Below are 25,925 nucleotides of genomic sequence, written 5' to 3'. Positions count from 1 at the left end.
AAGTTGAATTTTACCTCCATTGTCCTCACTTATTGCTGGCAGTAATGAAGATGCCCATTCAAATGTTAGTTGAAAATATTAAAATTTTCCTGCTCAGTGAGCAGGAGTTAAATGCTTGACCTGTGTCAATAAATGGGATGCCATACAACGAAGGCCAGAAAATTGTGACCATTTCAAAACTACTAAGATGATCTGACCTTTGTTAATGAAATTTATAATTGAACAATTTCAGACATAAAGATACTTTCTTTAGTACAAAAACTGCCTAACCATCCCATATATATGGCCATGACAACACATAAACTTAACTATACAGACATAAGCAAAGGGCAAGAACAGACCATTGACAACAACTTGTATTTATATAGCACTTTTAACATAGCACAACATCCCAAGGCACATCACAGGAGCGTTATCGAACAGAACTTGACACTGAGCCACATGAGATATTAGAGCAGATGAGAGGTAGGTTTTAAGGAGCGCCTTAAGAGGTGGAGAGGTTTAGGGAGGGAATTTGAGAGCTCAAGGCTTTGGCAGCTGAAGGCATGGCTGCCAATGATGGAGGAATTAAAATTGGAGATGCCCAACAGGCCAAAATTGGAGCGCAGATCTGAATGTTGCAGAGCTGGAGGAGATTAGAGATAGGGAGGGGTGAGTCCATGAAGGGATTTGAAAACCAGGATGAGAATTTTTAAATTGTGGCATTGTTGGGCCAGGAGCCAGTGCAGGTCAGTATGCACAAGCCTACCCCATCCAGTCAACAGTACAACGTGGTACACTATGGACCCACCCACTAACCACACTATCTCCTGGGAAAGCCAAAAATAACTTCCAGCCAATTCAAGAAAATCTCTGGGAAATTCCTCTGTCACTCCCCAAGACAATCAAGCTAAGCTCCAGGAAACCACGAGTGCCCATGGCTCATAATCACAATCTCTTATAACTGGAAATGTCCTCTTCTCTCACAAACTTGGCATGTTTCCTTTCAAAGGACCGCAGCAACTCAATATTCACTACAGGTAAGACTTACCACTGTACTTCTGGCAATCTGGGGTGGATCAGTATCAAGTAGAGCAGAGTGCATAATTATGAGATCGTGTTGCAGTCCCCTACCTTGCTCTTTCCAGTGACATCATTGAAATTCTAACACTGTACAGTACTGCTTAGAATCATAGAAATTTACAGCACGGAAGGAGGTCATTTTGGCCGATTGTGCCCGTGCCAGCCACCCAAAAGCTATCCAGCCTAACCCCACTTTCCAGCTCTTGGTCCGTAGCCCTGTAGGTTACGGCACTTTAAGTACACATCCAAGTATCTTTTAAATGGGGTGAGGATTTCTGCCTCTACCACCCTTTCAGACAGTGAGTTTCAGACTCCCACCACCCTCTGGGTGAAGAAATTTCCCCTCATATCTCCTCTAAACCTCCCCTCAACATTGATGGAATCTACCACCTCCTGCCGAGCTCTTTGTGTAGTGTATGGAGAAGGGGTCAGACTGAACACTGTGAGCTCAAAGTAGGGTGTGACCTTAGTCTTTTATTGCAAGTCTCCAGAGTGCCTCTCCAACCTGTGAAGCCTCCTTAAATACCTGTGCTGCCAAGGGATTATGGGATCCCTTGGGACTCCAGGGGATGAGCCCTTTGGTGGCTGTACAGAGTAAATACAAGTTTACATATATAAACACTCCTTCCCCCTCGACCCTGCCAAAGTCAATAGTGTAACTATTTACAATGTGAGTTGATCTGGAGCCCTTCTTGCCCTGGTTGATCGTCTCGGTGTGAAAGCTGGTGTTGTTGAATCATTTGTTGGACCCTCCATGGGCTGCTGTGCAGCTGGCCTTGCTGGGCTGCCTAGTGTGTTGGGCCCTGCAGAGCTGCTGTGAATGATGGGTTCTGCTTCGTGGTCAACCGTGGTGCCAGTTGCCACTGGTGTGTATGTTGGGGGATCAAAAAAGGTAGGGTCCAAGGTGGGTTGCTCAGGATAGTCCGTGAATCTGAGTTTGATTTGGTCCAAGTGTTTCCGGTGAATGAGTCCATTTGAAAGTTTGACCCGAAACACCCTGTTCCCTTCTTTGGCCACGACAGTGCAGGGAAGCCACTTGGGACCTTGTCCACAATTTAATACAAATACAGGATCATTGATTTCAATCTCGCATGACACATTTGCGCTGTCATGGTATGTACTTTGTTGAAGCTGCCTGCTCTCTACCTGTTCATGTAGATCAGGGTGAACTAACGAGAGCCTTGTCTTAAGTGCTCTTTTCATGAGCAGTTCAGCAGGTGGGATCCCAGTGAGTGAGTGGGGTCTCGTGCGGTAGCTAAGCAAGACTCGGGATAGGCGAGTCTGCAGTGAGCCTTCAGTTACCCTCTTCAAGCCTTGCTTGATGATTTCCACTGCTCTCTCTGCCTGACCATTGGACGCTGGTTTAAACGGGGCAGATGTGACATGTTTGATCCCGTTACGGGTCATGAATTCTTTGAACTCAGCACTGGTAAAACATAGCCCGTTGTCGCTCAGCAGGATATCGGGTAAACTGTGAATGGCAAACATGGCCCGCAGGCTTTCAGTAGTGGCAGCGGACGTGCTAGCCGACATTATCTCACATTCAATCCACTTGGAGTACGCGTCTACAACCACAAGGAACATTTTACCCAAGAACAGGCCTGCATAGTCGATGTGTACCTTAGACCACGGTTTGGAGGGCCAAGACCATAAACTTAGCGGCGCCTCCCTGGGTACATTGCTTAACTGCGAGCATGTATTACATCTGTGAACGCAGTACTCTAAGTCCACATCGATACCGGGCCACCACATGTGGGATCTGGCTATCGCTTTCATCATTACGATGCCTGGGTGGGTACTGTGGAGGTCATTGATGAAGGTGTCTCTGCCTTTCTTGGACGACTACTCGATTGCCCCACAGAAGGCAGTCTGTCTGTAAAGTCATTTCATCTTTGCGCCGCTGGAACAGCTTTATCTTTTCCTGCATTTCCACTGGGACACTGGACCAGCTCCCGTGAAGCACACAGCTTTTGACTAGAGATAATAAGGGGCTCTGGCTGGTCCAGGTTTTGATCTGCAGGGCAGTGACGGGTGATTGCTCACTCTCGCATGCTTCCATAACCATAGCTGGATCTGTGGGCTGTGCCATTTCCATCCCCGTGGTGGGCAATGGGAGCCTACTGAGAGCATCAGCGCAGTTTTCTGTGCCTGACCTGTGGCGGATGGCGTAGTTGTATGCAGACAACGTGAGCGCCCATCTCTGGATGTGGGCCAATGCGTTGGTATTTATCCCTTTACTCTCAGAAAACAGGGATATAAGTGGCTTATGGTCAGTTTCCAATTCGAATTTTAGCCCAAACAGGTATTGATGCCCCATAGACACACGCTAATGCTTTTTTCTCAATCATGCTGTAGGCCCTCTCAGCCTTAGACAGACTCCTGGATACATAAGCAACCGGTTGCAGTTTCCTGAAATCATTAGCTTGTTGCAATACACACCCGACGCCATATGACGATGCATCACATGCTAGTACCAAACGCTTACATGGAGCATACAACACAAGCAATTTGTTTGAGCGTAACAATTTTCTCGCTTTTACAAAGGCATTTTCTTGGCTTTTGCCCTAAACCCATTCGTTCCCTTTTCGTAGTAAGACATGCAGTGGTTCTGTGCTGAGACCCAGTAAAAAGTTACCAAAGTAGTTCAAGAGTCCCAGAAACGACTGCAGCTCCGTCACATTCTGTGGCCTCGGTGCGTTCTCGATTGCCTCCAGCTTCGCGTTGGTGGACCTGATGCCGTCCGCCGCAATCCTCCTTCCCAGAAACTCCACTTCAGGCACCAGGAAAACTTTGAGCATTTTAACCTGAGCCCCACGCGGTTGAGTTGACCAAGAACCTCCTCCAGATTCTGCAGATGCTCGACTGTGTTCTGACCTGTGACCAAGATGCCGTCCTGGAAGACCACGGTGTGCGGGACCGACTTCAGTAAGCTTTCCATGTTTCTCTGGAACATCGCTGCCACCGATCGGATTCCAAATGGGCATCTGGTATAAACAAAATGACCTTTGTGCGTGTTGATGCAGGTGAGGGCCTTCGATGATTCCTCCAGTTCCTGCATCATGTCGGCTGAAGTCAGATCCAGCTTCATGAACATCTTTCCTCGCGCAAGCGTTGCAAAGAGGTTGTCGGCCTTTGGTGGTAGGTATCGGTCCTGCAGGGAGAAACGATTGATAGTTACTTTGTAATCGCCACAGATTCTAATGGTGCTGTCTCCCTTGAGGACTGGGACAATAGGACTGGCCTACTCGCTGAACTCGATCGGGGAAATGATGCCCTCTCATTGCAGCCAGTCCAGCTCGATCTCCACCCTCTCTCTCTCATCATGTACGGTACTGCTCTCACCTTGTGATGGATGGGTCGCGCCCCCTGAATTAGGTGGATCTGCACTTTTGCTCCTTGGAATTTCCTGATACCTGGTTCGAACAGTGAAGGAAATTTGTTTAAGACCTGGGCACATGAAGTGTCATCAGCAGGCGATAGCGCTCGGACGTCATCCTAGTTCCAGCGTATCTTGCCCAGCCAGCTCCTGCCGAGCAGCGTGGGACCATCGTCCGGTACCAGCCAGAGTGGTAGCTTGTGTATCGCTGCATCGTAGGAGACCTTTACGGTAGCACTGCCGATTACAGGAATCAGTTCTTTTGTGTAAGTTCTTAGTTTGGTGCGAACTGGAGTTAAGACTGGCCTTGAGACCTTGTTGCACCACAACCTTTCAAAAGTCTTTTTGCCCATGATGGACTGGCTCGTGCCTGTGCCTAGTTCCAGTGACACCGGGAGTCCATTCAGTTCAACATTCAGCATTATCGGGGGACAATTCATGGTGAATGTGTGCATCCCATGTACCTCTGCCTCCTCGATCGGAGGCTCTGGTTCATCGTGATCCTCCGTGGATCTGTCCTCCTCTGCAACATGGTTGTTTGCTGGTTTAACAGGCTTTGCAGCTCGCCTACACACTTGAAGATGTCCCATTGTTCCACAGCCCTTGCAAACAAACCTTTTGAATCGACATGAATGGAAACGATGATCACCCCCGCAGCGCCAACAAGGTGTTAATGGCCTTGCATTCATCACCCTTGATGGTGGATTCTGAGACATCTGCGGACGTGCAGCTGCAGGTATGTGTGACCTGCCCTGTACGTTGCGATTCAAAAACAACATCACTTTGTTCACAGTACTTGTAGCCGCACTTGTGTGCTGAGAGATTTGCTACGTATTGTCACTGGTGGCAATGAACGCCTGGGCTATCGCTATGGCCTTACTCAAGGTTGGGGTCTCTACAGTCAAAAGCTTGCGAAGTATGGTTTCATGGCCAATGCCCAGTACGAAAAAGTCTGAGCATGTGTTCCAAATGTCCTTCAAATTCACAATGTTCTGTAAAGCATCTTAGCTCGGCAACATAACTCGCCACTTCCTGGCCTTCAGATCTTTTGTAGTTGTAGAACCGGTACCTCGTCATCAGAACGCTTTCCTTCGGGTTCAAATTCTCTCGGACCAGTGTGCACAAATCGTTGTATGATTTCTCCGTGTGTTTCGCTGGAGTGAGAAAATGCTTGAGGCCATACGTTGGTGCCCCACAGACGGTGAGGAGGATTGCCCTTCGTTTAGCAGCGCTCTCTTCCCCATCTAGCTCATTAGCCATGAAGTATTGGTCGCGTCGCTCCACAAAAGTTTCCCAATCATCTCCCTCTGAGAATTTCTCCAGGATGCCCACTGTTCTCTGCATCTTTGGGTTCACTATCTGTATCTTGTCGCCAGTTGTAGTGTATGGAGGAAGATTCAGACTGAACACTGAGAGTTCAAAGTAAAGTATGACCTTAGTCTTTTATTGTAGGTCTCCAGAATGCCTCTCCAACCTGTGAGGCCTCCTTAAATACCTGTGCTCCCAAGGGATTATGGGATCCCTTGGGACTCTAGGGGATGAACCCTCTGGTGGCTGTACAGAGTAAATACAAGTTTACATATACGACACTTTGTCCTGCCATTTTATTTTCCTGCACACATCTCCGAGAAAGAGAAGGTCCCTCCTGAGATATATTATTGCAATGAGATTTAAATATCCTCCTGCTGATCCCTTCCGGCTGCCACTCATGTTGTCAGACACACAGCTACTTTCTGCAACCAATATTGAAAACAGTGATTGCCACTTTAAGCAGCTGCACAACAAATTTCCTCCCATTATTAGGCAACTGCCCAAACCAGGCAATAGGGTTGCCTAGCATTCGTCCACAACATATTAATGGCCTGAACCCAGAAATGCAGATGGGTTCGGGTGTTTTCAAGCCAGGTAGCTCCAAAAGCACACTGACCAATTCACAGTAGGGCAAAGGAAAATCGGCCTCAATATCTTTGTTCAATATCCATGACTCCCAGTGTACCTTCCCACTTAGTGTCATGTACTCTCCTTGGAAATGCAGGAAAAAAAACAGATTAATAAAAACCTAGGCCAATGCAGGGGGGAATGAGTACATTGCTCTGTGACCCCCAAAGGCAGTCCAAACAAGTTCCAGGAGAGCACAGTGACCATGCAGTGATAGTAGCCATAGCAAGGAACTTATCCAGCCCCTTTTAGAATTGTTGCAGCAAATCTTCCCTCACCACACAAGCTGATGTGCTCGATAACAAGTATTAACAGCACTGTGTAAAGAAAAGCCTCTGAATATCTACACTAGTCCTACGCTGGAATAGCTAATACACGACTCCTCGTTTTCACTAACTATTTAATTTAAGTTCTAAAATGAAATCCAATTCATCACTCAAGAAATATTAAGTTTTGATTTAATGTTACGAACCTATTTTTTTGTGCTAGTGTTGGTGCACTTTATGTTAAATGTAAATAAAATGTACTCTAGATATTAGCCTTTACAGTTGAACCTCCTTAGGCCACCAATTTCCATTAAGCACTGGAGGAGTGCCGTTCATTACAGCAGTTAATCAAGGTTCCACCAGAGTCAATAAATGTGAAAAGGAAGGAGAATGGCTGAAAGTACTCATATTTATAAACTTATGTGGTTCAAGCTGCCATAGATCATACTTGTTTTTATCACAGAGGGGCCAACATTTCAAGCTTCACTAATCTTAGCAAAAGAATTAGACACGGGCAAAGAGTGACAGAAGGCTTTGAAAAAACTGTAATGGGTAATTCATCTTTGTATAACACTGCCTCAAAAAGAAGCAGCATAAAATCTGAGATAAAATAGGCCAATTTAGCTGAAGGACAAGTTAAAGATTATTAACAATGCCAGATTCTACAACTGCCGTCACACAGAAAACTGATTATTTCACTCCAAGTTATAACTGGAGTTAGTGAGCTGGACAGAATAGGAGGATTACAAAATGTCCCCATAGCAGTGAGATAAATGAGTGGTACGTAGGAGTTTCCTGTCTGCGAGCAAGTTTGCTGCAGCCGTTGACAGGAATGCAAGATTGGAGTAGGGAGGACAGGAGAGCTCAGAACAATAGAGGACATAAGAGGCAGGTGGCTCATAACAAGTACTACTACAATAGTAACTTGTATTTATATAGCATCTTTTTAAAGAATAAAAGGTCTCAAGGTGCTTCACAGAAGCGTTGACAGACAAACTGAGCCACAAAGAAATATTAGAGCAGTTGACAGGTAGGTTTTAAGGAGCGTCTTAAAGGAGGAAAGAGAGGCAGAGAGGTTTAGGGAGACAATTCCAGGGCCTTGACAGCTAAAGGCACGGCCGCCAATGATGGAGTGATTTAAATCGGGACTGCGCGAGGTTGAATTGGAGTAGTGCAGGTAACTCGAAGGGTTGTAGGGCTGAAGGAGATTAGAGATAGGGAGGGGCAAGGCCATGGAGGGATTTAAAAACAAGGATGAGAAAGAATTTTAAGAGAGGCATTGCTTCACCAGGAGCCAATGTAGATCAGCAATCACTGGGGTGATGGGTGAGCAGGACTTGGTGCAAGTTAGGACACGGGCAGCCGAGTTTTAGATGACCTCAAGTTTACGGAGGGTAGAAGATGGGAGGCTGGACAGCTGCACTTTGAAATAGTCAAGTCTAGAGGTAACAAAGGCATGGATGAGGGTTTCAGTAGCAGATGACCTGATGCAGAGGTGGAGTCAGGCGATGTTACGGAGGTGGAAATAGGTGGTCTTACCCCAGGCAGCTGATGTACTGAAACAGAGCCATCTATCTAGTCATGGTAGAGGAGCAGCACCTGAGGAGGCTCCAACTCACTAAGGAGGCTGTCATGAGGTGTGCCACCTCTCCACAAAGATCTGCATCAGCGTCAACCATTTGCAATGCACTATGGGGGTGAATTTCCACAGGGGTTCTGCAAAAATCTGGAACAAACAGGGCAAATGCCCCTCACGCCATTTTCAGGGGTTTCTTCAGCTTTTCCACCGAGGTTGCACCAGGATAAATCCTACAGACATTCACCCTCAGAGTGACAGTGAAAGTCACCACCATTCTGATTTGATCTTTGTGTCCACACATGCCCATGTTTCAGGAGATGTCTTGACAGGGATTTGAAGCAACAACCCTTGCTAACGTAAGAGCACCGATGCCAACCACAACATTATTATTTAGCTATTAACAACTCATTGAGCATAGGTTGGGCATCAAACCTAGGACATGCTTTGCCTATATGGCTCAGTAATATGAGGTAGAATGATGTAAAATGCTCTGATTCTAACACAGAAGGAAATCATTTGGCCACCATCCCTGTCATCATCATCATCATCATAGACAGTCCCTCGGAATTGAGGAAGACTTGCTTCCATTCTAAAAATATAAGTCCTTAGGTGACTGAACAGTCCAATACGAGAACCACAACTCCTGTCACAGGTGGGAAAGATAGTCACTGAGGGAAAGGATGGGTGGGACTGGTTTGCCGCACGCACTTTCCGCTGCCTGCGCTTGATTTCTGCATGCTTTCAGTGATGAGACTCGGAGCTCAGCGCCCTCCCGTTGAATCTCGTCGTCAATGTCTGCTCTTGTTGATAAGAGGCTTCCGAGGGATGGGAAATGGTCCATGTTGTTCAGAGTCACACCGTGGATCTTGATGACTGGGTGGCAGTGCTGTGCGGCGGGGACAGATTGGTGGAGGACCTTTGTCTTACGGATGTTTAGTGTAAGGCCTATGCTTTTGTATGCCTCAGTGAATACGTTGACTATGGCTTGGAGGTCAGCCTCTGTGCGCAGACGCAGGCATCGTCCGCGTACTGTAGCTCGACGACAGAGGTTGGGGTGGTCTTGGACCTGGCCTGGAGACGACAAAGCTTGCACAGGTTCCCACTGGTTCTGTAGTTTAGTTCCACTCCAGCGGGGAGCTTGTTGAGTGTGAAGTGGAGATTGCAGCGAGGAAGATTGAGAAGAGGGTTGGTGCAATGATGCAGCCCTGCTTGACCCCGGTCCGGACGTGGATTGGGTCTGTAATGGATCCGTTGGTAAGGATCACGGCCTGCATCACTGTAGCAGCTCTCTGAAAGAGAAATCCATTAGGCCACTTTCCTGCCTTGCCCCATTCTTTTTAAATTTAGTTTATTGAAATCCTTATACACTTCTTTTGACCAGTTCCCTTCTTGCAGTATGTAATTCCTTACAAGACTGAACAAAAGTACTCACCAAGGCTTCTTCGGCAGCACCTCCCAAACCCACGACCTTTACCACCTAGAAGGACAAGGGCAGCAGGCGCATGGGAACGCCACCACCTCAAAGTTCCCCTCAAAGTCTCACACCATCCTGACTTGGAAATCAACACCATTCCTTCATCGTCACTGAGTCTTAGAACTCCCTCCCTAACAGCACTGTGGGAGTACCTTCCCCACACGGACTGCAGCGGTCCAAGAAGGCAGCTCACCACCACCTTCTCATGGACAATTAGGGATAGGCAATAAATGCTGGCTTTGCCAGCGACACCTCCATCCCATGAACGAATAAAAGAAAATCATTGGTTTAGCTGTGTAGACACACACATGTCTCTTTGGAAAAAATGCAGCAGAGTCATCGCCTATCTATATACCTTGAAATTCCACCTAAAGCTGAAGCCAACTATGCTATTCCCTTTCCTTGCATTAACCAACCTCTCGACAGCTCACTTCCTAATTCTCCATCTCCCAATGCATCTTCTATGTGTCTTCCGTGTGCACATGCAAACTTCTTAGAGTAGCTGTTCCTCCTCCTCTTGCATTTCTTTTGCAGTTGCTTGGACTACCTTATCTTTTGTTTTTTTATGGTATGGATGTTTTTAAAAATTAAGTCGTGGTTCCAGCAGTTTCTGGTCATTAGTGCAATTTTCCTTTGACCCAGTGAAGGCATGACAAGTACAGAGGTGAGTCATTGCTCCATCATTCTTGCAGGTCGAACATGAGGAAACGAGCATTTATTTACTTTGACTGCCCTTCGGAGGTCATTAAACCTCCCCTGCACTGTGTGGCAATATGTAGGGTGGTGGAGGTTGCAATGACTGCCTCAGCCTCCTCCCTCCATAATTTCTACACCATCCTCTTACGAGGCCTCCTCTCCTCAGTCCCCAGGAGGCATTCCCTTCTTGCCCTTATTTCAACAAGTAAGACAACAACCAATGCATCTTAAACTTGGAGGCCGTTCCTGTTGCTGACTTTCCTCAGGCGGCCCCTTCCAAACTCATTGTTGCACTTTGCTGTTGCTGTCTCCAAAAAAATGTGTACCACTTTAATTAGCTACTTTTTTCTAAACTGAATTCTCTCTATTGCCAGCAAAATCCAATGATGAGTAGGTCGAAAGCTTCAAGCCAATGAAGCCCACCTTAGTAACATTTGGTGAGTTTACAGCGGTCTCACATGGATGGATGGTGTGACTGATTCTCAAATATTTGCCGAAGTGCTTCAGGTCAGTTTTTTTTTCTTGGCACATTTTACAGTTTCGTATTGGCCACTGGAAGGATGAGAAAATCTGCAAGCGCTTTACCAACCAGTGACTCTATCAAATGCACTGTTCAAACTTTTGTTCCACTTTTGGTGATTTGCTATGAATTCAAAAGATCTACTGACTGCAGCTGGTTTTGAAACTCCTTAGCCCTGAAATTGGCATGGTTTTCCCATTTAACCAGAGGTATCGGGGAAGCAGCACTGAATTTCAAAGAGGAATTCTCAGTTAATAAATGGTAACAGAAATCTCTGAAATCACTAAACACCAAAGCAATCAAGAAACTGCTATCACTTGAGGATAACAAAAATGCTATACAGCTGCAGCACTGATGAGCTCCATTCAATCAAATTCCATGCCGGCGCCTCACAACTTGAGCCGCCTCGGGGAAATCCCCTCCGTGCCTTTCAGTTCCGCGCGGAGGGGTTTCCTGTACGGGCTGCTCCTGCACACCCTCAACTTTGCCATCCTCGCCGGCCGTCCGGACACGCCATGGCGCACCATCTTGCCGTCCGGAGGAGGCGGGGGTCCCCGATGGAGGGCACTCTACGCAGGGGTCCTCCCACTATTCATCGGGGACTTGGCCTGGAGGGTGGTGCACGGAGCAGTGCCGTGCAACAAATTTTTAAGCCGGTTCACGGACTCCCAGGCCGCCTGCAATTTCTGCGGTCTGGAGGAGTCCGTGTTCCATGTTTTTATTGAGTGCACAAGGTTGCAGCCCCTGTTCCATTATTTGAAGGGGCTGCTCCTGAAATTCTGGCTGCACTTCAGTCCCACTCTCCTGATCTTTGGGCACCCTGTGCGGAGGGGAGCGGGTAGGTCCGAAGGCCTCCTCGTAGGACTGCTCCTGGGCACGGCCAAGGGTGCCATCAGCCGGTCCAGGCAGCGGGCGGTCGAGGGGGTCATTCAACCTGACTGCCTGCCTCTCTTCCGCTCTTACATCCGGTCCAGGGTGTCCTTGGAGATGGAGCACGCGGTGTCCACCGGTACGCTCGCGGCCTTCCGCGAGAGGTGGGCACCGGAGGGACTGGAGTGCATCATCACGCCCGGCAACCAAATTTTAATTTGATTTTACGTTTTAAAGTTAATTTGTTTTAATTGCCGGTGCTTTTAGTGTCCCCTTCCCTTTTATAGGGGGCACTGGGGAAAAATTGTGATTTTAGTGCCCAAAAAAAAAACAAAAAAAAAAGAAAAAACACAAAAAAAAAAAAAAAAACACAAAAAAGGGGGAAAAAAAAGGGCCTTGTAAATGTCTGGAGTGTCACCCAGGTCGGGTGGCACCGTTTAATGTTTTATGTTTTCACAGATAAACTCAAAAGAGTTTCAATCAAATTCCAAACGGAACATTTATCCATTGGAAGTCAAGTTAAGCAGACACACAAGCTAAATTGTTTACTGATGTCTAGTACAGGATGCCAACACAGCAGCTTTCAATTGTTGACAGTAATGTATGCCACAACTATGTGAGGTTGCTACAATCATGTAAATAAACAGGTTTATCCACCTCTTATTACTTACATAATAGCGTGATTTATTGAGGCAGTTTATATACAGAGAGCACTGCAACACTGCTGTGTATCATCCTTATTTCATACATGGCAAAAAAAGAGAGTACTCAGGACATTATCAATTGATTTTCTGCAAGCACAGACATGATCTTTGCAAGCATTCAAGGATTAAAAAGCGTATTTTACAAATGTATACTCCTTTTGAAGTACTGATTACATTTCAATCAATGCGTGAACATATTAATATTGGTTCGGGGCCCAGGAGAGGTGTGAGTTCAGGGCCCTGGGGCAGCACGGGCCAGCCCACACTGCAACATGTGTGCGCACTAGGTCTGTGCAGCAGAGCAGGTCTCCAGTTGTCTTGGATAACCCTTGCCACTGGACCAAAACCTGGCTCTGTCAAGCCCGTGTCATGGCTGGTGTGCAACGGCCACCACACGTTAAAAAAAAATCCACGCACAGGCATTTTCCACACTTCAGGATGTAGTTCAGGACCTGGAATATTAGGTCCATCATTGAAATACCTGTGAACTCATCCTTTTTTGGCATGGAAACAAGTCATCCTCATTTTGAGGGACTGCCTATGATGATGGTGATTAGTTAATATTTTCAAAACATAGCCTCGTAACTTACTTTCTGCTTTCCTGCATGAAAATCTACTTGTTCACATGATAAAACTGGGAAACATCAAATGAATGAATCCTTGTGCACACTCCCCTCGATCCAATAATTGTCTGTGAAGCATGGAACTCAACAAAACTAGCTGAAAGAAGACTGGAAGAAAATTGTCTCAGGCTACTTATTTTAGTTTCAGTTAAGAGGATCTTCAGAGAAACTCCTGTGCCATTCTGATTTCTGAAATACAGCAATGTAGTACTCACGACCGTTGTATTTTACTCTATTAATAACTGCAACTGAGGAATTCCTCAGCAACATCACATGGACAGCTGTTTACTGAGGAATCTTTATTCAATCATTGTCTATAGAAAGTATGTTCCTTGCAGCAGAACTTATAACTATGGGAAATAATTTCTGTGGTGGTTACTTAAAAGCCTAACTTCTCATTTGGATTATTGGAAAGACTGGGCTTCAAGTTCTTTGCAAGTGAACATACATCCCAAAAATAGTCTACAGTACCTGCAAAAAGATATCAAGAAAGTACTTCAGAAAAGCAGTGGCGATAAAAGACAGTCAGGCCAAGAACTTGGTTTGGCGCCGGAGACCATCGCTAAGTGGGCAGTGTGCCGTGAATGAGCTCTCCTGCAGATGTTGTCCTGAGGCTTGCTCCAAGCAGAACCTCGAGCTTCAGTTCCATAAAACCAGAAAACTGCGGGTGACAGTCGTGCATCCCAATACGGTTCGCAGGTCAGGACATTCACAAAACTGGCCAGCTCAGACATGGAGCCAGCTTGCAGGTAGATCCTGAGAGAGGTAGAGGAAGAACAGGAGGGGTACAAGAGCAAAATACTACAGATACTGGATATCTGAAATAAAAACAGAAAATGCTGGAATTACTCAGCAGGTCAGGCAGCATCTGGGGAGAGCAAAACAGAATTAATGTTTCAGGTCGAATTGGAAAAAGTAAGAGATGTAACAGTTTTTAAGCATGTAGAGGAAGGGGGAGGAGGTGTGATATTTTCTTTACAACATCACAAAAGCATACACACTCAAGATGGCTCCAATCTGGAACTTTCTTTTATTGTATTTACAGCAGCAGTTGCATTACCACAGTAGTCCACTAGGTGGAGGTATATTACACTACTCCCTCCTTTAATGAAGAAGTAATCATAACAAATAATCATACATAACTTGCATGGTTATACATAACAAAAGATATGGGGCTCAATTTTCCCCAGTAATTTGCGATGGTTTTTTTGGCACGCGCTGCTTTTTTTGGCCTAAATTTTAAAATTCAAGTTTCTCCAATCTTTGTGCCAGCGTAACTCGGTTAGTTACGATTTTTTTAGGTTTGTTTTTTTTGCGTCATAGGCTGTGTAACTTGGTGTCTGCGTCAGTTTTTCACAATTATGGAAGTTTGGCCAATTTAAATTTCTCCTAGGACGACATATGTGACCACTCTCAAAACCTTCTGGGCACTTAAGAGAAACCAGCGCACATTAAAAAGTTGGTGCAAAAAGACGGCGTGGTTTTCATGCAAAATTTTGGAGGGAGTCAAGAACACAAATATCCACAATCAACCTTAAATTTTTAAAACTTAAAACTCAGGAAATGGAAGTTTAATGGAATTCTGTAAGTTTTCATTTTGTTAAAACTGACACGCCACCACCGAATGTCTCCAAACCAGGCTCGAGGGTCAGAGCGTCAGCTGGCAGAATCAGTCCCTCGCCCGAACACGGTTCTAGATTCCTCCACGAGGAGAAACATCCTCTCTGTATCAACCCTGTTGAGCACCCTCAGTATCTTGTATGTTTCAATAAGATCGCCTTCATATCACAACCTTCTTCTGTACTCCAATGTGTATAGGCCCAACCTACTCAACCTATCTTCATATGTCAACCCCTTCATCTCAGGAATCAATCTCATGAACCTTCTCTGAACTGCCTCCAATGCAAGTATATCCTTTCTTAAATAAGGAGACGAAAACTGAATGCAGTACTCCAGGTGGGTCTTACCAATGCCCTGTACAGTTGTAGCAGGACTTCCCTACTTTCTTACTCCATCCCCCTTGTAACAAAGGCACATTCAGAGACAGAACTCCAAGTCATAGTCAACATCTTCACTGAGTCAAATGAAAGCATAGGCCTTACACTAAACATTTGTAAGATAAAGGTCCTCAACCAACTTGACCCCGCCACATAGCACTCCTCCCGAGTCATCAGGATCAATGGCACAGCCCTGACAACGTGGACCACTTTCCATACCTCGGGAGCCTATTATCAGCAAGGACAGACATCGATGACTAGGTTCAACACTGCCTCCAGTGCGCCAGCACAGCATTCGGCCGCCTGAGGAAGAGAATATTCGATGATCAGGCCCTCAAATCTGGCACTAAGCTCATGGTCTATAGGGCTGTAGTGATACCTGACCTCCTGTATGGCTCAGCGACGTGGACCATATACAGTAGACACCTCAAATCGCTGGAGAAATACCACCAACGCTGTCTCCGCAAGATCCTGCAAATCCTCTGGGTAGACTGACGCACCAACGTTAGTGTCCTCGTCAACATCCCCAGCATCAAAATACTGACCACACTTGACCAGCTCCGTTGGGCGGGCCACATTGTTCGCATGCCTGACATAAGACTCCCAAAGCAAGTGTTCTACTCGGAACTCCTATATGGCAAGCAAACTCCAGGTGGGTAGAGGAAACATTTTAAGGACACCCTCAAAGCCTCCTTGTTAAAATGCAACATCCCCAACGACACCTGGGAGTCCCTGGCCAAAGACCGCCCTAAGTGGAGGAAGAGCATCCGGGAGGGCGCTGAGCACCTCGAGTCTCGTCGTCTAGAGCATGCATAAAGCAAGCGCAGGCAGTGGAAGGAGCGTGCGGTAAACCAGACTCCCCATCCACCCTTTCCTTTAACGACTGTCTGTTGCACTGTGACAGAGACGGTAATTCCCATATTGGACTGTTCAGTCACCTAAGAACTCACTTTTGGAGTGGAAGCAAGTTTTCCTCGATTTTGAGGAACTGCCTATGATGATGATTCCATCCCCTTGCAATAAAGGCCAACATTCAATTTGACTTCCTAATTACTTGCTGTACCTGCATGCTAACCTTTTGTGATTCATGTACAAGGACCTCCAGATCCCGCTGTACCACAGCATTTTATAATCTCTCCCTGTTTAAATAATTACATTTTTTTATTTTTCCTAACAAAGTGGATAAACTCACATTTTCCCACATCTTTGCCCACTCACTTAACCTCTCTATTTCCCTTTGTAGATTATTTGCGTCCTCCTCACAACTTGTTTTATCACCTATCTTTATCATCAGCAAATTTGGCTACATTACACTGTCTTTTTATCCAAGTCATTAATATAATTGTAAATAGTTGAGGCCCCAGCACTGATCCCTGTGGCACCCCACTAGTTACAGTTTGCCAACCTGAAAATGACCCATTTATCCTGACTCTGTTTTCTGTTAGTTAGCCAATCCTCTATCCACGCTAATATATTGCCCCCAACCCCATGAGCTCTTATCTTGTGCAGTAACCTTCTTTGTGGTACCTTATCTAATGTTTCCTGAAAATCCAAATACACAACATCTACTGGTTCCCTTTATCCACCCTGCTTGTTGCTTGTTACATCCTCAAAGAACTCAAGCAAATTTGTCAAACACGATTTCCCTTTCATAAATCGATGCTGACTCTGCTTGACTGCATTATGATTTTCTAAATGTCCTGCTATTACTTTTTTAATGATAGACTCCAGCAATTTTCCAATGACAGATGTTAGGCTCACTGGTCTATAGTTTTCTGCTTTCTGTCTCCCTCCTTTGTTAAAGAGGGGCATTACATTTGTGGTTTTCTAGTCCACTGGTACCGCTCCAGAATCCAGGAATTTTGGTAGATTATAACCAATGCATCCACTATCTCTGAGCCACCTCTTAAGACCCGACGATACATGCCATCAGGTCCAAGGGAATAGTCTACCGTTAGCCCCATAAGTTTGCCTAGTACTTTTTCATTAGTGATAGTGATTGTTTTAAATCTCTCCCCCCCTCCCCCCAAAAAGCCCCTTGATTCTCTTATTGGGATGCTTTTAGTATCTTCGACCATGAAGACCGATACAAAATATTTGTTCAAAGTCTCCGCCATTTTCCTGTTTCCCATTATTAATTCCCCAGTCTCATCCACTAAGGGATCAATGTTTACTTTACCTACTCGCTTCCTTTTTATATACCTGTTAAAGCTCTTACTGTCTGTTTTGATATTTCTTGCTAGTTTATTCTCAAGCTATCTTCTCTCGCTTTATCATGTTTTTAGTCATTCTTTGCTGGTTTCTAAAAATTTTCCAATCCTCTGGCCTTCCACTGTTCTTCAACATTGTATGCCTTTATTTTCAATTTGATACCATCCTTTACTTCCTTAGTTAGTCATGGATGGTCCAGCCCTCTTTTGGAGTTTTTCTTTCTCTCTGGAATATAACTGAGAGTTATGAAATATCTCCTTAAATGTTTGCCATTGCTTTTCTACAGTCTTGCCCTTTAATATATTTTCCCAGTCCACTTTGACCAACTCTGCCCTCATACCTTTGTAATTTCCTTTATTTAAGTTCAGGACACTAGTTTGAGACGTAGCTTTCTCACTCTCAAACTGAATTTGAAATTCTACCATGGTATGATCACTCATCCCAAGAGAATTCTTCACTACGAGATCTTTAATTAATTCAGACTTGTTACATAATACCAGATCTAAAATAGTCTGCTCCCTGGTTGGTTCCACAATGTATTGTTCCAAGAAACCATCCCACATACATTCTAATGAACTCTTCCTCAAGGCTACCTTTGCCAATTTGATTTATCCAATCAATATGAAGATTAAAATCGCCCATGATTATTGCCGTGCCTTTCTTACAAGCCTCCATTATTTCTTGATTTATACTCTGTCCTACAGATTGGCTACTGTTTGGGGGCCTGTAGACCACTCCCACCAATGACTTCTTTCCCTTATTATTTCTCATCTCCACCCAAATTGATTTTACATCTTGATCTTCTGAGCCAATATAATTTCTCACTACTGCACTGATCTCACTCCTTATTAACAGAGCTACCCCACCTCCTTTTTCCTTTCTGCCTATCCTTATGAAATGGAAAATACCCTTGAATACCCTTGCAACCACGTCTCTAATGGCAATTAGATCATACCCATTTATTTCTATTTGTGCTGTCAACTCATCTATCTTGTTACGAATGCTGCATGCGTTCAGATATAGAGCTTTTATTTTTGTCTTGTGTGTATACGCTCTGTCCCTTCCTGTCACACTCTGGTTATCATTACTCCTATCGCTGCCCTGCATTTTTGCCTTCTTCTTTCGCTTTGACTTTTTAAATTTCCACTCACCAGATCCGTCCACTCCACTATTTACTTTAAAGCCCTATCTACAGCCCTAGTTATTCGATTCGCCAGGGCACTGGCCCCAACCTAGTTCATGTGAAGCCCATCCCAACGGAACAGCTCCCACTTATCCCAGTACTAATGCCAGTGCCCCATGAATTGAAACCCATTCCTCCCACACTAATCTTTGAGCCATGCATTCATCTCCCTGATCCTATTTACCCAATGCAAATTTGCTCGTGGCTCAGGTAGTAATCCAGATATTATTACCTTTGTGGTTCTGCTTTTTAATTTAGCCCCTAGCTGCTCATACTCCCTCAGCAGAACCTCATTCTTTGTCCTACCTATGTCACTGGTACCTACAGGGACCACAACAACTGGATCTTCCCCCTCCCACTCCAAGTTCCTCTCCAGCCCAGAGGAGATGTTCTTAACCCTGGCACTAGGCAGGCAACACAGCCTTTGGGACTCATGCTCTCGTCTGCAGAGAACAGTATCCCCCTAATATACTGTCCCCTACCACTATCACATTTCTTTTTACTCCCCCAACTTGAATGGCCCCCTGTACCACAGTGCTGTGGTCAGTTTGCTCATCCTTTAATCAGTTCTTGCTCTCGTCCACATGGAGAAAAACCTCATACCTGTTGGACAATTGCAAGGGCTGAGGCTCTTCCATTACTATATACCTGCCTCACTCATAGTCACACCCTCCTGTCCCTGACCATGGACCAAATTTGAATTATTTAACTTAAGGGGTGTAACTCTCTGCTGAGGTCTTACTGCAGTTGTACAGGGCCTTGGTAAGACTACACCTCGAGTATTGTGTGCAGTTTTGGTCTCCTAATCTGAGGAAGGACATTCTTGCTATTGAGGGAGTGCAGCGAAAGTTCACCAGACTGATTCCCGGGATGGCAGGACTGACATATGAAGAAAGACTGGATCGACTAGGCTTATATTCACTTGAATTTAGAAGAATGAGGGGGGATCTCATAGAAACATGTAAAATTCTGACGGGATTGGACAGGTTAGATGTAGGGGATGTCCAGAACCAGGGGTCACAGTCTAACGATAAGAGGTAAGCCATCTAGGACTGAGAAAATTGTGAACCTAGGGAATTCTCTACCACAGAAAGTTGTTGAGTCATAGAAACATAGAAACATAGAAGATAGGTGCAGGAGTAAGCCATTCGGCCCCTCGAGCTTGCACTGCCATTCAATAAGATCATGGCTGATCATTCCCTCAGTACCCCTTTCCTGCTTTCTCTCCATACCTCTTGATCCCCTTAGCTGTAAGGGCCATATCTAACTCCCTCTTGAATATATCCAATGAACTGGCATCAACAACTCTCTGCGGCAGGGAATTCCATAGGTTAACAACTCTCTGTGTGAAGAAGTTTCTCCTCATCTCAATCCTAAATGGGCTACCCCTTATCCTAAGACTATGTCCCCTGGTTCTGGACTTCCCCAAAATCGGGAACATTCTTCCCACATCTAACCTGTCCAGTCCCGTCGGAATCTTATATGTTTCTATGAGATCTCCTCTCATCCTTCTAAACTCCAGTGAATAGAGGCAGAGTTGATCCAGTCTCTCCTCCTATGACAGTCCAGCCATTCCTGGAATCAGTCTGGTGAACTTTCGCTGCATTCCCTCAATAGCAAGAATGTCCTTACTTAGATTAGGAGACCAAAACTGAACACAATATTCCAGGTGAGGCCTCACTAAGGCCCTGTACAACTGCAGCAAGACCTCCCTGCTCCTGTACTCAAATCCCCTCGCTGTGAAGGCCAACATACCATTTGCCTTCTTCACCGCCTGCTGTACTTGCATGCCCACTTTCAGTGACTGAACCATGACACCCATGTTTTGTTGCACCTCCCCTTTTCCTAATCCAGTTCGTCGGATATATTCAAAAGGGAGTTAGATGTGGCCCTTGCGGCTAAAGGAATCAGGGGGTGTGGAGCGAAGGCAGGAGTGGGGTACTGAAGTTGCATGATCAGCCATGATCATATTAAATGGTGCTGCAGGCTCGAAGAGCCGAATGGCCTGCTCCTGCATCTATTTTCCATGTTTCTATGAAACACAGCATCCAAGTAACTCTCCCCCTCCCTGATGTGTCGAAGTCATTAGAGAAACAACTCTGCTGGTGTTCTACCAGTAGTTGTATGAGGAGTATTACGATGAGTGATCAGAAAATTTGCCAATTTGTGGTCTAATGACAACTGTCGTTTCTTTGGATTTGGATCCAATATTTGCTTGATGAGAGCACATTTAACAATTTGTACTGATCGCTCTGCTGCACCATTTGAAGCAGGGTGGCATGGTGGAATTTTCACACCATTTCTGCTCATGAACTGTGCAAATTCTTCTGAGCAAAATTGCGGCCCATTATCAGACGCAGTTGCTTCTCGGAGGCCATATGAAGAAAACCATCTTCGCAAATTGTCTAGTGTTTTACTTGTTTTCCGCATCGGAAACACCTCCACCCACTTCAAATGGCTATCAATCACGATGAATAATTGTTGTCCTACCAGCTCAGTAACCTTTGCCACACCCTGGGAGTCCATTTCCATGGCGTAATGGTACTGATGGTGTTTTTTTTTCTTACTGATGTACTCTATATCTTTATCTAGACCTGGCCACCATAAGTAACTGCAGCAAAACTCTTATTCAAGCACATTCCCAGGTGCTGGTCATGAAGATCTCCTAATAATTTGGACCTGAATTTATTTGGAATAACTGATATTGCGCCCCACATGATACAATCTTTATCCACTGATAATTCATTTCTACGAATGAAGTATCGATGAATATCTTTTTCTGATACCAGAGTTGGCCAGCCATTTGCTATATAATCATATACCTTTGAAATAACTGGGTCACATTTGGTTGCTCTACCAATCACTTCAGCTTGACTGGCAGTTCATCAATGTATGAAAAATAGAACACTTCTTCCCTATTGGGTGTAACTTGTGATGGGGATGGCAACCTGGACATAGCATCAGCATTACCATCTGACTTAGATACAACAACAATGGGTGTAGCCCAATGACTTAGATCTATCTTAGAGATAATGTTCTCAGTTTCTAGTCTTTTCAGTTCTTGCCCAACTTTATCCTTGAATGCATATAGTATGGGACGTGGCTTGCAGTAAACTGGTCTAGCATCCTTCTGTACTCTGACACTCACCTTGAAGCCTTGGAACGCACTGTATGTTTAGTGGAACACCTTCGGATATTGCTTGATGATATCATCCTTCAATGCAAATCTCGTTTCAACACACAAAATCTCATTCCAATCCAGCTTCAGTGATCCCAACCAATTTCTACCTAATTAGGGCAGGCTTGTCTCCTGACACTACTAAGAGAAGCAAGCTCTGAAACTGATCCTTGTATTTCACCGGTACGTCCTACCACTGGGATTTGCTCTCCTGAGTAGTGTCGCAGCTCTATCTTCGACTTCTCCAGTGGAAAATCACTCAACTTGTCGAGATATAGCGATTCCGGTACTACACTCACAGATGCACCAGTATCCTGGTTTTTGCAACGTCTATTTGGATGATGAAAGCGAATCATTGTTAGATACCCTCGTGCTCCTGATGACATGTATCTTCAAAACCGCCTTGTCCTGTTGTTCTCTTCCATGCTATGTGTTCTCTGGTGATTTCTACTTACAGCCTTGAAATTTGGTTTACTCTTCATTCAGCATGCCTTCGCAAGATGCCCAGTCTTCCTGCAGAAGAAACACTCTGCCTTCACAAATGGACAACTTTGAGCGAGGTGTTGTCCCAGCACAACTTCAATGCACTGTTACCGTGGCCAGTTGCGGAGGCCTTGGGGCCCAACTGCGGTTTACTTTTAACCTGCAAGCGATTCACTTCGGTTGTCTGATGACTGGAAATAGCTCAAAATTCTCAGGAGTATTGGCCGGCCATATCCATCGATATAGCTGTCTGACAAGCTAAATCAAAATTCAAGTTAGGGGGTTGTCAACAACTTTCTTCTGATTTCTTCATTTTTCATCCCACAAACAAAGCAGTCGTGCAATGCTCGGTCCTGAAAGTTTCTGAAATGACAGTAAATGGATAGCTATGCTCACTGTGAATTGATCTCTTATTCCAAAAGGATAACTTTCAGCAATTTCCAGGGCTCAGGACTGTAATGCTGCTCTAACTTGGTTAGAACCTCTGTCAGTGGCCTTTCCTTTTAGCTTGATGGGAACAAGAACATTTTTCAGGTTCCATACACCTCGGGGCCTGCTTCAGTCAATAAAATAGCCCATTTTCTTTCTAACACCACTCGGTTACGGTTTTCATCGGGGACTTCGATGACACTATTTGTGGTGAAAAACATTTCTCGCCACTCCACATACACTCCAAAAGTCACTTGGTCACAATGGAACTCACCCAGGTGCCCTATTATTCCCATGGATGTGACCATCTGGACTCTGACAATGTCAACAGTGTGCTTGAAATTTACCTTTGGATTTTTATTAATTGAGCAATAACATGGTGGATCAGCTAGCTTGCTGTTAATATGTAGAATGGATATTTATTTACTTCTGATTTGGGATCACCTATGAGTCAGAAGTTGCGAATTCAAACCCCAGAGACTTGAGCACATAACCTAGGCTGACACTTCAGTGCAATACCGAGAGAGTGCTGCATGGTCAAAGGTGCCATCTTTAAACTGAGGCCTTGTCTGTCCTCTCGGTGGATATAAAACACCCCATGGCAATAGTTGAAGAACAGGTGAGTTCTTCCGGTGTCCTGGCCAATATTTATCCCTTACCCAACATAATTAAAACAGATTATCTAGCCATTTGTCTTATTCCTGCTTGTGAGACCCTGCTGTGTGCAAATTGACTGCCATGTTTCCTATATTACAATAAGTTGAAAAGGAAGAAAGAAAAAGATTTGTATTAATATAACTCCTTTCGTGACATCCCAAAGTACTTTACATCCACTTTTGAAATGTAGTCAGTGCTCCTCCAGGCCACTGACAACCCGAGCTTATACATTGGGAAGACTAAACGCAGATTGGGTGATCGTTTTGCGGAACACCTTTGTTCAGTCCACAAGCGTGACCCTGAGCTTCTGGTCGCCTGTCATTTTAATTCTCCACCCCACTCCGACCCTGGCCTCCTACACTGTTCTGATGAAACATAGAAACATAGAAAATAGGTGCAGGAGTAGGCCATTCGGCCCTTCGAGCCTGCACCGCCATTCAACAAGATCATGGCTGATCACCCACCCCAGCACCTCCCACCCACTCCCCCTCCACAGCCCCCTGACCCCCCCCCCCCCCAGCTGCAAGGACCACATCCAACTCCCTCCCGAACACATCCAATGAACCGGCATCAACAACTCTCCGCGGCAGGGAACCCCACAGGCCAACAACTCCCCGAGTGAAGAAGTCTCTCCCAATCCCAGCCCCAAACAGCCCACCCCCCATCCCAAGAGCGTGTCCCCCCACCGGCTCTGGACCCATCCAACACCGGGAACACTCCCCCCCCCCACCCCCACCCAACCCGCCCCGTCCCGTCAGAATCTTTCCCACATGAAGCTCATTAGAAGCTTGAGGAACAGCACCTCATCTTTAGATTAGCCACTTTACAGCCTTCCGGCCTCAACATTGAGTTCAACAATTTCAAATCATATATTTTGTCACTTTGAAGTATAACATCTTAAATGTGTAGGGCTCAAACGATATTATATACACAAATAGATCTCGCACAGATTTACACTAAGTCAGAGATATCTTGTTTTAGTAAAACAGGGTGATATATCTCTGTAGCATTATCAGATTTAAGCTGGCTGACTGTGAAACAGTATTATTTTAGACTTTGAGTTCCATGATGCTGTACATCTTTTTATGATGACTGTGAATCAGTGGCCTTAATGCTTATTATAGGTCACCTTACCCGCATACTTAATTTTTATCTAATTTTTTTAAAGTCCAGGATACCAAGATGATAGGCTCGATGTACTTGGATGGAGGTTGGTACTTGGGCCCTGACAATCGCAGGGGTTTTTCAGGTCTCCAGCTCTAACTTGTAAGACTTATCTTAATAAAACAAGTTTTAACCTGTAAGATTTATGTCTTTTTTCTACACTTTTCAGAGTTTGGACTTATGAAACAAAAACAATACAGACTCAGGATATTTCTTGTCTCACCCCTATCCTGTGGTTATTTTTACTTAGAATAGTCGAAAGAAATACAAGCAATCATGATCGCATCAAATGCACAATCATTTATAATTATTAGCCCGCACCAACCAATCCTGTTAAAGTACTTCTGAACAGTTAGAAATTGCCTATTTCCTTAGTGATTAGAAAGCAAAGACACTCACACGAGAGTTAATTCTAGCCATGGTCAGCGATTGGAAATTAACCCCTTGATTCTCTTGGCAACTGAGCAAGTCACCATTCACTTTGACTGCAGCAGCCTACCTCACGTGTTACAGCCATTTTACCTTTTAAGAACATAAGAAATAGGAACAGGAGTAGGCCATATGGCCCCTCAAGCCTGCTCCATCATTCAATAAGATCATGGCTGATCTGATCATAGACTCAGCTCCAATTCCCCGCTCCCCTTATCCTCTTATCATTTAAGAAACTGTCTATTTCTGTCTTAAATTTATTCAATGTCCCAGCTTCCACAGCTCTCTGAGGCAGCAAATTCCAGATTTGCAATCCTCAGAGAACAAATTTCTCCTCATTTCAGTTTTAAATGGGCGGCCCCTTATTCTAAGATCGTGCCCTCTAGTTCTATTCTCCCCCATCAGTGGAAACATCCTCTCTGCATCTACCTTGTCAAGCCCCCTCATAATCTTATACGTTTCGATAAGATCACCTCTCATTCTTCTGAATTCCAATGAATAGAAGCCCAACCTACTCAACCTTTCCTCATAAGTCAACCCTCTCATCCCTGGAATCAACCTAATGAACCTTCTCTGAACTGCCTCCAAAGCAAGTATGTCCTTTTGTAAATATGGAAACCGAAACTGCACGCAGTATTCCAGGTGTGGCCTCACCAATACCTTATATAACTGTAGTAAGACTTCCCTGCTTTTATACTCCATCCCCTTTGCAAAAAAAAGGCCAAGATTCCATTGGCCTTCCTGATCACTTGCTGTACCTGCATACTATTCTTTTGTGTTTCATGCACAAGTACTTCCAGGTCCCGCTGTACTGCGGTATTTTGCAATCTTTCTCCATTTAAATAATAACTTGCTCTTTGATTTTTTTCTGTCAAAGTGCATGACCTCACACTTTCCAACACTATACTCCATCTGCCAAATTTTTGCTCACTCACTTAGCCTGTCTATGTCCTTTTGCAGATTTTTTGTGTCCTCCTCACGTTGCTTTTCCTCCTATCTTTGTATCGCCAGCGAACTTGGCTACATTACATTCAGTTCTTTCTTCCAAGTCGTTAATATAGATTGTAAAAAGTTGGTGTTATGTCT

General features: G+C 44.9%; 1 protein-coding gene across 2 annotated transcripts in view; it reads right to left on the bottom strand.

The window, feature by feature from the left end:
* LOC139259753 (nck-associated protein 5-like) overlaps window positions 1–25,925 on the bottom strand; it is a 1,255,355-nt gene that overhangs the window by 1,087,336 nt on the left and 142,094 nt on the right. The gene's annotated exons all lie outside the window — the stretch shown is intronic.

The sequence above is a fragment of the Pristiophorus japonicus genome, chromosome 3, assembly GCF_044704955.1.
Source record: "Pristiophorus japonicus isolate sPriJap1 chromosome 3, sPriJap1.hap1, whole genome shotgun sequence".
NCBI lineage: Eukaryota > Metazoa > Chordata > Chondrichthyes > Pristiophoridae > Pristiophorus > Pristiophorus japonicus.
The sequence above is the reverse complement of the archived record's forward strand: the minus strand, read 5'-3'. Positions and strand labels throughout refer to the sequence as shown.